Genomic DNA, 12,541 nt, shown 5'->3' with positions numbered 1-12,541 from the left:
ATTATTTTATGGTGCATTACGGTATTTTCATCCCATGCTGTACTGTTCTGTTTTGCTTATATTATAAGAGATTTGTTGAGGCGGAATTTAATAAAACAAGTAAATATATTTAGACAAATTCACTTTAATTTACAGCATTTACTCGTCGATAATTTTCATGCAAGTCTTGTATTTTGATAGTACAAAATATCAGATAATAACTATTCACTTCCGTCCCCGAATCAGAGATCGATTCGAGCTTTATACTTAGCAGAATACTCGGGACGCCTCTTGCGGTGACCAAGCTGCACCACAGAGTGGCGGCTGTTGTTAAACTAGACAAAACCGATTCAACCAGTGGCTGTTGTCCCAATGTACTTGTCCTTATGGCGTAATCGTATACAACCTGAAAATGCAAGGTGGAGAAATCGTTAGATATCTAATTAAAACATGAAATTACCTTTTCGATTCTTACTTTTAAGAAGCAAGAGGATGATTCCATTCTATTGTCGAATTTCCAGCAGCTTTCTCTCGTTCGGTGGCTCCTCACATCGATTCTCTTTCAGGGCGGGAACACGGACCGATATGCTGACCATATTATTTCGGAACACTGGGAATCAATCGCGGACACTTTTAAGTGCAATCTGGGATCACTCACTGAACGAACTTGTGTTCTTCCGGATCAAACAAAATAATTTTCTTTTATTTTTCTATCAAAGTGTTTTGACAGACATACAAAGACAAACACGCTAAAAATAATAGCACAGTAATAATTCTAAATTTATACAGCATTCAAAATTTATCTTTATATGTATACATAATATTTGAACTGAAAAACAGAACAACATAAAATTGTACCATTTCTTCTGCTTATTTTCTCATTGTTTCCACTTTTTTGATCAAATGGTATAAAAATCGAACCCAATTTTTATCACTTCTGAGTCTAGCCTATGGGTGAAGGTTTTAAAGCGTGTATAATAAATACCAATGCGTGCAACTGTTTCCCAAACTGTCGCATATTAGTTCTATATAGTGAAATGCAGTTTTGAGAATGTATTGCCTATAATTCAGCACAAACCTATTTGACAAAAAGGTTTCTTATGTGTTAGTAAAGACACGTCTGATTGTGAACAGGTTTGAACAAGGAATGATTTATTGGGGTATTATAAATTCATGGCTTACTTCAACTCAACATCCCCCCTTAAGCTATAATTTATTAACTCCTAACGATGCCCTTGCTTCCAATAACTTAGGGGCTGGTACCGCTTTGGTGAGGATATCTGCCAGTTGATCATTCGAAGCAACATGTTTCAATCGTATGGTCTTCTTTTCTATCTGCTCTCGAACAAAGTGATGCCTTATATCAATATGCTTGCTTCTTAGGGAATATCCCATCTCTTTTTCTGCTAGACTGATGGCACTTTTATTGTCACAGTTGATTAGGAGTGGTGATGAGATTCCTTGAAGTTCAGCAATAAAGCCTCGCCACCAAAGCGCTTCTTGAGTCACGGCCGATAGTGCCATATATTCAGCTTCAGTAAAGCCGCTCAAGAAGGACAAATCTAGCGTCAAGTGCTTCAAATGCAAACGGATTAGACATTTTGTTTCGGACTGTCCTCAGAAAGGCATGAATGAAGATTCTAGTGCTGGACCGCATCATAGGAAGAGCTCGAGAAACGCCGCATTCAGTACCAATGTGAAACAGATGAAGAACCAAGAACAATGGATATTTGATTCCGGTGCTACTGTCCATATGTGTCGAGAACGAAGTAAACTCATCGATGCCAGAAGCACCTCACAAGCTATCAATGTTGCCAATAACGCAGAAGTTCCGGTGGTTGCAGTTGGAAACGTTCTCTTAGAAGCTGCAGTACAGCCTGGTTCGTATGAAGTTTCACTATCAGATGTTTTATGTGTTCCAGATTTGGCCATCAATTTGCTGTCGGTGAGCCAGATATGCAAGAAGGGACTTCTAAGGTTGTCTTCACGGATAGTGCTTGCAAGGTCTTCAAGGCTCAGACGAACGAGTTGGTTGCAACAGGATCTCAGACCAACGGACTTTACAAGTTGGAGATGGTGAGTCAGGCAACAGCATGCGTGGCGAATGACAGAAGAGAGATGCAGTTATGGCACAGGCGACTTGGTCACATGAATTTTGACAATATGAAGCGATTAAGAAGCATGGTTACTGGCTTGGATTTCAAAAATGTACAAACATCCAATACTCAATGCGTTCCGTGTATTCAAGCAAAACACCAACGTTTACCATTCAAATCCAAAGGAAGAAGAGCGATGGAAGTTTTGGAGTTGGTCCATTCCGATCTTTGTGGTCCTATGGAAACGATTTCGATTGGAGGAAGCAGATACTTTCTTACGTTTATTGACGATGCGAGTCGGAAGACGTTTATATATTTTTTGAAATCGAAGAAAGAAGTACTGGCTGCTTTCCAAGATTTCAAAGCATACGTTGAGACACAAACTGGTAAGAAATTGAAGCGATTGAGGACCGATAATGGAAAGGAGTATGTTGGAAGCAATTTTGAACGTTACATTCGAAAACACGGTATTTTACACGAGACAACAGTTCCATATAATCCCGAACAAAATGGTTTAGCAGAGAGGATGAACCGATCGATTGTGGAGCGAGCTAGGGCTTTATTATTCGATGCTGGATTAACCAAGCGGTTCTGGGCGGAAGCTGTTGGTACTGCAGTTTACCTTATAAATAGATCGCCTACCAAAGGGACGTTTCAAGGCGAGACTGGTTATTAAAGGCTGTTCCCAAATCGAAGACCAGATATATCACACCTGAGGACATTCGGCGCGAAAGCAATGGCACATGTACCGAAAAATAAGCGACAGAAATGGGATAGAAAATCTCAAGCGTGTTTGTTCATTGGATATGCAACGAATTCCAAGGGCTACCGGCTGTATGATCCGGAGACTGGTAAGGTATTTATAAGCAGAGACGTGATTATCATCGATGAAAGCATGATTAGTAGCGATCGTGATCAAGTAGAAGCAGTAGACGTAAATAACATGGAGCTCTTAACTGAATGTGCAGAAGACTCAAATCCGAATGTAGCACCAGCAGTTGATGAAAATAATGGAAGCGACGAAGAAAGCATGGACGGCTACGAATCGACCGTTGACGAGCTCGATGCAACCGTTGTGGAGCCGGCTAGCATCACTGCGCTCCCTCCGCAAATTTCAGTGCCACCGATACAAAGTGTGGTAAGGCGCAGCGCGAGGGAGCGCCAACACCCAGGCAAGTATTTTGATTATGAGGTAACCTACAGTGCCTTTCCTCAGAAACTTGCCATTTCACAGGACAGTTCTGATGAGCGAAGCTGTCGCCAGGGAGCTGGACAGGTTGGTCAACGTTTTAATGACACGCAGAAGGCTACTGATGTTTTGCAAGAACCTAACACGTACCGTGAAGCGGTGGAACAATGTTGCAGGGAGCAATGGATTGATGCAATGAACTTCGAGTATGAAGCGCTGATGCAAAATCGTACGTGGATTATGACGCAACTACCAGCTGGGCGAAAAGCATTACGAAATAAATGGGTATACAAAATCAAGACCAATTCGGAAGGATCGATCGAACGTTTCAAGGCGAGACTGGTTATTAAAGGCTGTTCCAAATCGAAGGCGTAGATTATACCGAGACGTATTCACCTGTAGTCCGATATTCAACAATTCGGTATCTTATGGCCAAGGCTGTAGAGTTGGACATGGAAGTTCATCAAATGGACGCAGTTACCGCGTTCTTACAAGGTGATTTAGGAAACGAAGAAATATTCATGCAACAGCCTGAAGGTTTTGAAGATGGGACAAACCGAGTGTGTATGTTGAGAAAGGCGCTATATGGATTGAAACAGGCCAGCCGCGTTTGGAATCTCAAGCTGGACAGTGAATTAAAACGAATGGGCCTGAAGCGATCGAAATTTGATACCTGCGTTTATTATTACATTGAAGGAGATCAAGTTCTAATCGTGACAATATACGTTGATGATTTTTTGATTTTTTCAACCAACGACCAAATGATCAAAGCTGTGAAACGAGACCTTGCCAAGAAATTCCGAATGAAGGACTTAGGAGAGGCTAAGCAAGTCCTGGGAATCAAGATTACCAGAGGAGAAGGATTCATCGCCATCGATCAAGAACGTTATGTAAACGAGTTGCTAGAAAAATTCAAAATGACTGGATGCAATTCCGTACAAACTCCCTTGGATCCCAATCAGAAGTTAACAAGTCAAATGAAACCCAAGACGGAAGCTGAACGTGATAAAATGAAGAACATTCCTTTTCGGCAGTTAGTCGGAAGCTTGCAGTTCTTGGCTCAGTGTTCAAGACCAGATATTTGCCATGCTGTAAACCTGGTGAGTAGTTTTTGTGAAGACCCCGGAGAGGCTCACTGGATCGCTGCGAAACGTATCTTGAGGTATCTAGAAGGAACAAAACATGGAAGCTCACTTATGCGAAGAATACTGCCGATCAACTTCAAGCTTACATCGATGCTGACTGGGGAAATGATGTGGATACAAGGCGCTCAACTAGTGGATATGTGTTCCTGAAAAATGGTGGAGCAGTAGCTTGGAGTTCGCGTAAACAACCCACTGTTGCGCTTTGTTCAATAATTAGCAACCGTAGCTATGGTGCATGTGGCCCATAACCTGTTAGTAAAGACTAGTCTGATTGTGAACAGGTTTGAACAAGGAATGATTTATTGGGGTATTATAAATTCATGGCTTACTTCAACTCAACATTATGTTTATACTATTTCCCATGATTGGGCCTCCTTATACATTTTAACAACATCTGTACACTTTCATATACTGTAACTAATTAGCATGGGGTACTCAAATGGGTTTTTAATGTGTAAAATGTCAGCTTTTATATTGTATAACATAAAGGTAACTGTTTCGGATACATTAACCCTTTCAGTAAAGAGAAATTTATTGTTTGGACTGAAAGGCAAAATGTAAATTTCTATGCGGGTATACTAATAGGTACCAAAAACAGGAATAAAACAGGAGGAACGTCTATTCCAAAATCTATCTTGAGTTTTTTGGCTTTGAAATTGCCTTCAACCACTTAGGAAGTTTGGAATGCGTTTTATACTGTATCACAACACCTTCTGGTTCAGTCGATGTTTGACGATTCTGGAGTTGTTAACAGAATTATTTTGGCTCATACTTAAACAAAAGCTATCATCTTTGGATTATTTTCACATATTTCTATTGCTATCAGAATGAAGTGCTCTTTGAAGTTCCGATTATTTGTTTCAACACGGATGGTAGCAATTATGGGAACATAAAACTGTTTCTTTTCTCTGTGCAATATTTTGATGCATCGCAATCATCTCGTAATTTGCAATATCTATTCAAATTAAAAGAAATATCAAATGAGAAAGCTTGAACGAGTGCTGCCATCATTTAAGATGTTCTCAAAAAGTACAATTAGCAATTTTCAGGTGTTTTTCAGTGTTTTCCGTATATAGTTTTTAGGAGATAATATTAAATATTAATAAAAACCATGGCCAAAACTACAAAATTAAACTAAAGGAGCAAAACCGTCTAGTATCTCCCATACCATGAGTTTATGTAAAGTTTCTTAACGAATGACTCTCAGAATCATGTTGAAAAAACTGTCGGCTTACAGATTTTTGCCAGATTTCTCCCAAAAAAATGACTTTTTTTTTGTAGGACTCTTTCTAGAACTTTTATAGCGACATCCTTAGTGAATCACTAAATCTTAATGGAAACTTAACGAATGCTTTTAGTGAAACTTCTTTAAATTTCTTAGTAGATTATTTGTGAAAACCATGATTTAGAGAATCCAAGCGGTGTTTTCTTACACGATCTTTAATAAATCTTTAACCCTTTAAGCGAATATATTTTAGATTCTATGAAATATACTTTTGACATTCTCAGGCTGTTTGTTTTGGCATTTTTAGTAATTTAATGGCAAGATCTTTAACAGACACTAAGCAGATTTATTTAAAAATCATCGGTAAATTGCCTGCAAAATTGTTTCAGGTTTTCCTGGACTAAATAAATACATAAATATTTAGATACACTCGGAAGATTCTAAATGGATTCCTGTTCGTAGCTTTCTGATGAAATGCTTGATGTAATTTAAGGCGTCAGTCTTGCAAATAGATTCTCTACCGTGGTTTTTGGCTGACTTTAAACAATAACGATTAAAAAAATACTTTGCATAGGAAAATTTCAAAATGTCCTGATTTTGGATATGGTCGAGATGGTCACCCTAAAATCGTCGCGTTCGATAAGGTGTGAAATTTACAATATTCCTGCAAGGAATCGATCAAGAAAGCGTTTTTTTCCAGGGGGGTATACACAACGAGGTGCGCCTACCGTTAATGTTTTGTGGGTGTGTTCGTGTGGCCCACAACGCTGCTAGAGTGTTGAGTGTTTGAGTGTTGAAAAGCATCAGCATTTGCTGCCTGACGTGGCCCGCGTGCTGTCGTAGTCTAATTTTTTTTCTCAAATAACCGTGTTTATGGCCACAATCACAGAAATTAAACGGTATTGAATTTGATACTATCGTGTTGACTAGCACATAATAGAGCGCCCTCAAAAATATCAAATTACAATTTGTTCGGTAAAGTTTTGTAGCATACGGTAAAGTTTTGTAGAACTGAAGTACGATAAAAAAATACAGTCTACGGCGAATCAACACGATTTACAGTTTTTTTTTGGTAAATAAAACGACGATTTCGGTAAAAGAGGACGAATATTGTTTTGATATTTTTATATATTTAAGAGTGTTCGGTAAATCTCGTTTGTAATACCGAAGTTTCAGTTAAATATTTATTTGCAGTAAGTTTCCGGTAACAAAAATTACCGAACAACGAGAAAAAAAATTAAAGTGTGTACTTTGGGTTCTCTTGACAACGCAAATTGTCGGACTCGTCTGTTAGATGGGAGAAAATTAAGGCACATGGATGGCGGTGCACACAATTACTTCGGTGTCCAGTACGGATTCATCTCTCCCGCCTGCTCAGAAGTCAATATGATTCATTTTTCTTTCAATTCCACTGCATTCGACTAGAGGCTGGTAATAATGTTATGGAAAGTATGCAGCATGATTTCATGTTCATTTTTATTTAATAAAGTAAATAATGTGTGGCGTAATTATCAGATGGTGTTATCGGTATATTTGGCAAGCCTTGTACGATAAATTTACGACTCGTGCCGTAAAAATCATCATTCTGCAACTTGTTCCGTAAACAACTATTTCCGATTTTTTATGACCTGTAACATCTTGAAGACAGCAACCCACCAACCCACGTTATGAAATATGTGAATGGACCTTACACTGTAAGCTCGCCATTACTCTTTAATGTGGTAAAAACACCCACTATTTTCTGATATATGTAGACGTCAAAATAATGAGTAAATTATTTTTTCGAATAATGGGCTCGGTATACTCCCAGCTTTCCTTGGCAGCAATTTGAAACTTGTTCCTCTTCAGAAATTGGCCACAATCAAATCCAACAAGATGTTGTGATCAACCACTTTGAAACTTGTACCTGAACTTGTAGCTCCGTTTGGAACCTCGGTGATCACGATGTTCCTGCTCCCACTGTGGATACGTTTGTGCGGGGTACCACCAGGTGCGATTATGTATACCATTTGCTGTGGTTAGTAAAAACAATGTTTCAGCTTTGTTAGAATGGAATGATGATTAGAAGGGTGCCCAGATGTTCTGAACTGTGCCGAATACTGTGCCGGGTACAGTGAGCCTAGTTTCCCACCCCCTGAGTATTATTCTGACAGATTGAACTACCCCTGTTTTTGGACACCTTGGGTTTCAGTGTAGCTAGAAATGTCGACTCACATCCGCGCTTCCTCCAGCTTATCTAGATCGTTTTAAATCGGTTCAAAACTGACAGATTTCGGAATGTTTGCGTGTGTTAGTATTTTACACCTGTGTGCATTTTGTTAGCTTTTGATCGTGTGCGAGCGATAATTTTGACGGTCGTCTTCTCATCGTGTGCATCGCATGGCGTTTTTGATGTCGATGGCAAGTGTTTTGTGGCAAAAATTTGCTGTAAAATCATACGTTCCCGTGAAATTGTGATTCGTTTCGATTCGCGACGCATCCTTCCGGTAGTCCGGCGACTGTGGAAAGTGTTATCCGGTGTGAATTTGGCAAACTGTGGCTAGGGAAACGTGCGGCAAAAGTCGACCCTGAAATCGGCTGAGGGAAAAAGCTTTCTGACGGCGGACTGTTTTTCTACTCCAGAATCAACACCAAACAGAGAAAAGAATCAAGTTGAATTTGCCTTCGATTTTGTTACGAGGTAGGTTTTTATTCCTTGTTTTCGGTATTGTACAATAGTTGTTAGGAGCAGGATCTTGTGTTTTTGCATTAAAATATGCAAACAAAGGATGATTTATTTGACCCATATCTTAGGTCGATAAGTATGTGTACAGAGCCGCATTTTGGCTTTATCTGAATCATGATAATCGCCCTAAAAAGGGGTTATGTATATTGGTAGGAAAGACAATGGTTCGTAAAATATGTAGGGGTTGTCCATTAATGGATCATTAAAATAACCAAAACGGCCGCTATAGAGCGCTGCATATGACGAGCCTAACCTCACTTATTTGACAGCTGCTGGTCCTGTTGTTTACGTTTCGGACTTAGTCGTTTTTTCCATCATTTTTTCATCTTCGCATTTCTATCACCAGCATGCTGATGGTGACGATTTTCCACGGTAGGAAGATAGAATAACACGATCCGTGGGTATCTGCAGGGGATTTGACCTCACCTCGCAGCAAACTTTCACGAAATTAAGAATGATTCGAAAAAAGTACTAAGTCCAAACTGTAAACAACAGGACCAGTACCTGTCAAAATTGATGCGTGACGTCACAGTGCAGTGGAGTATGGAAAGCATAGATAGCGCCACCGTAGCCTTGTGTGTTTGACAGAACAGCAATGTTGTCACAATGTTAAATCCCATTTACAGTGGCGCCTTTGTTTTGATGCGGTGAGCACTTGCAAAAACTACCTTCAATGATCCATTACGTATGACATTTTTCGACCCTCCCTCCCTCCATGGTAAGATATTTTGTATGGACCGATGCACGAGTTCACTAATCTGACGTATGAGCGGTGCCAAATTCACTCGTTGCCATGGTCACGTAAATAACACGGCACCGCTCAAACGTCAACGGGTGAATTCGTGCACTGGTCCATTGTTGAAACAGGATATAAAGATTTCGCATAGTTCTGCAAAGAATTTTCTAAAATAGATTCCGCCAGTATTTCTTCCAGTAAAAGCTTCCATATTTCTCCAGTCATCTAAAAAGACTATCGAATTCGACAGAAAACCCTTCACTAAAATGTCTAGGGAGTAAACAAGTCTGTAGAGATTTTTGTTTCTCGTTTTATTCTGAGTAATTTGCATTATTCAAGGAGAACTACATTCGGCATACCTCTGAGGATTGATTCAGGGATGTTGTAAATGTTTTTTTTTTTTTTCAGGAATCAATGGATCATTGAAGGTTGTTTTTTGTCAGTGCTCACCGCATTAAACAAAGGCGCCACTGTATATGGGATTTAACATTGTGACAGCATTGCTGTTCTGTCAAACACACAAACAACACACTACGGCGGTGCTATCTATGCTTTCCATAGCGGCCGTTTTGGTTATTTTAATGATCCATTCAAGATTTTTTGAAGGAATCATTTCAAATTTAATCTATGGTGTAGAATTTCCAACGCTCGTTATTTGTTTTTAAGAAAGTCGGATAACTTTTCGGGAGAAATCAAACGGAATCCTTTTATAAAGTATTTAGTATCATTTTTATGTGGAAAGACCCATATCCCATTTTCATATTTAAAACTAGCTGTACATAGACCTTCCTCGAGATTTCCGTGCGCTCTCTTAAATTGGAACTTTTCAATCAACTTTTCAATTCTTTTTAATCGGCTGTCCGAAGTAGACATATTAATATCGTAATGTTTGGCAACCTCTTTCAGAGAAGTTCCATGATTTCTAATAGCTTTTAACGCTTTGGGTGTAGTGTTTCTTGAATTATCAGCACATTCTGTTCTTCTATGATAATTGCGAACCATGTTTACTTATAGCTACCCAAAGAGAAAACACAAATTCAATCTCTAATGGAAAACTTTTCACTTGCCCCACGCGATTAGAAAATGAATGGTATTTTAGTTATTTTTAGTTTAATTTAGTTATTTTTAGGTCAACGTCGAATTAATTCTAAAACCTTTTATTGCAGTATGAAACTGTCAGAGGGGACAACTTAGAAGTGATACAGAAAATTATTTTCCGCAGCTTTTTCCACTGAAAATATTAAAACATGATTGCACGCCGCCAACTTGTTACGGAGTGGTAGTTGACAGGTTAACAATCTTTCGCTCTATTATGCAATAATGGCTGAAAATCTCAGGGATATCTTACCTATCGTAATGTTCTGAACGGTTTCAAAAGTTTACCCTTAAATTTGAAACGTTAATTCACGTATTCAGTAAAATATACCAATTATTTTCACTTGCCCCGCGGTACCTTATACTCAATCTGAATAAAAATTTAATCAAGGAAAATTGGAATTTCAATTGTAGAATCATTAGAAATTGAATTCGTTGGCTCAAAACTCTTCTCACTTATATAAATAAAAAAAAACTTGCAGAAATAGTTGATTACAAGTTGTTATATTGGAAATAGGGCCGATTTCTTCACCCCCGCTTAGGTCCTAAACCTATTTTAATCATATGGGTAAACGTGGTTTACGGCTTAAGCGAAGGTGAAGAAATCGGCCCTTAAATTTGGGGCGAATGAATTTCATTGCAAAGGCTCAAGGCGGCATCCACAAATTACGTAACGCTCTAAGGGGAGGGGGGGAGTAGGCTCAAGCGTTACGGCTCATACACAAATATTTTTTTTTCATACAAAAAGCGTTACGGAGGGGGGGGGGGGTGGTCGAAAACTTCCAATTTTAGCGTTACGTAATAAATGGACGCCGCCCAAGTTATTTCCTCTGGAATATTATTGCTGAAACTTTCATCTCGGGCAATTTTTGCGAAATATTTCAAATAACTAGCAAAACCCATAGCACGTATTTTTTACAAGGAAACGTGGAGTTTAACGTTAATAGTTAAATACTTTTAGATGAGAAGTTTAACGATGATTGTGGAGATGTAGAGGTATTTTCGGTCTCTAGCAGTAACAACTATCACAAACTAACATTCCTTCCCTATCCCCACTGACTGTAAGGACTTGGCCGGCACCATTATTGATCAATATTATGAGAGCTGCTAAACTGTGCACTTCGACACAAAGCAGAAAGTTCCATCCCTTATTCATTTGGATCGAAGTGCAATTCTTACCAGCTCCGATCAATCACGGAGTAGTAACCATTGACATGTACAGTCAGTCTATGCTATACTCACGGTAAAAGGAAGCAAGGTATTATACTCCGAAAAATGACATTTGGCAGTGACGTCATTCCTATCGCAAACTCGAACGAGTGCAAAAGAAAGCAAGGCCTGCTCTCCTTTACTAACCTCAAGGCCTCATGCTTGACGATAGGAATGACGACACATATTTTGATGGAAAATCGTTGTTTACACGTGGGAATAGCCTACCTTGTTGTGTATACCGTGTGCTATGCTATACTAAATACTTTTAGATGAGAAGTTAAAACTTTTTTTTTTCACAAGCATCGGATTGCTTTGCGGTCTTCGGCAATGTTGTTCATCGTAGAAATATTATGTATCCGGTAGAAATCAAGACCAACATTTATTTATAATTATTGTTTTCTCGGGCCCCGTGCGTCGCAGCTAATATGTGAATAGTGCGCTGTGTTCATAAAAATCGTAAGAATCCAGCGCCACACTAAAAAACTCCCTGGGCTTGGGATTATATTTTCCAGGGAGCGATGAATTTTGATAATTGATCGCTGTTGTTAGTAGTTTTGATTAGATGTTGGGTAAATTTCAAAGCAATGGCAACCTTTTTATTACAAAATTTAGATTTTATCTTCTGACCTAAATATTCTGGTTAAACTACTGTACTATGCAGTTGGGCTGCACTACGCTATCACTCATCAAAATTACTTTCACTTCGGGAAAATATAATTTCAAACTGGCGAGAAGATTACAGACTGAGGGTGGGTTAGGAGCACAATCAGACCCTTGAATGTGCAATGTGGGGTAGTAATTGGGAATGCCATTGACGGTTTGTAATCTTCTACGAGGTTTTCGAAAACCAACAGGGCGCGTGCACCGGGTTGCGGATAGGAGCAAAGGGAGATCAATAGCATCTACCTAAAAAAATAGAGCAAAAAGCCGTTCCATGATTAGGTAATGTTAAGCGATCTTCTATGGTGTTCTAGTACTATAAAATTCTTCACTCACTGGGAATTCTGGCCTTGATAATATCAATAGTGATAAAAACATAAAATAATACCTAATACTTAAAAAGTACAATGTAGCTTTAGGGCCCTATTTTATAAGTCGAGTCGATCAAAAACGACTCGACTGGAGTCACTGTCGACCAA

General features: G+C 39.0%; 1 protein-coding gene and 1 long non-coding RNA gene across 2 annotated transcripts in view; one reads left to right on the top strand and one right to left on the bottom strand.

Annotated features, from left to right (window-relative positions):
• Window positions 1–104: 104 nt before the first annotated feature.
• LOC110676607 lies at window positions 105–684 on the bottom strand. The gene is made up of 2 exons (XR_002500557.1): window positions 455–684; window positions 105–385 (listed from the first exon to the last, which is right to left on the bottom strand). It is a non-coding gene; the product is annotated as an uncharacterized LOC110676607 (long non-coding RNA).
• Window positions 685–7,979: 7,295 nt separating this feature from the next.
• Window positions 7,980–12,541, top strand: part of LOC5572671 (GMP synthase [glutamine-hydrolyzing]) — a 45,712-nt gene continuing 41,150 nt past the window's right edge. Inside the window, exon 1 of the mRNA XM_021845152.1 lies at window positions 7,980–8,314. The gene's annotated coding sequence lies outside the window, so the exon portion shown is untranslated. The remainder of the gene's footprint in view (window positions 8,315–12,541) is intronic.

Source organism: Aedes aegypti, chromosome 2 (genome assembly GCF_002204515.2).
Source record: "Aedes aegypti strain LVP_AGWG chromosome 2, AaegL5.0 Primary Assembly, whole genome shotgun sequence".
In the NCBI taxonomy this organism is placed as follows: Eukaryota; Metazoa; Arthropoda; class Insecta; order Diptera; family Culicidae; genus Aedes; species Aedes aegypti.
The sequence above is the reverse complement of the archived record's forward strand: the minus strand, read 5'-3'. Positions and strand labels throughout refer to the sequence as shown.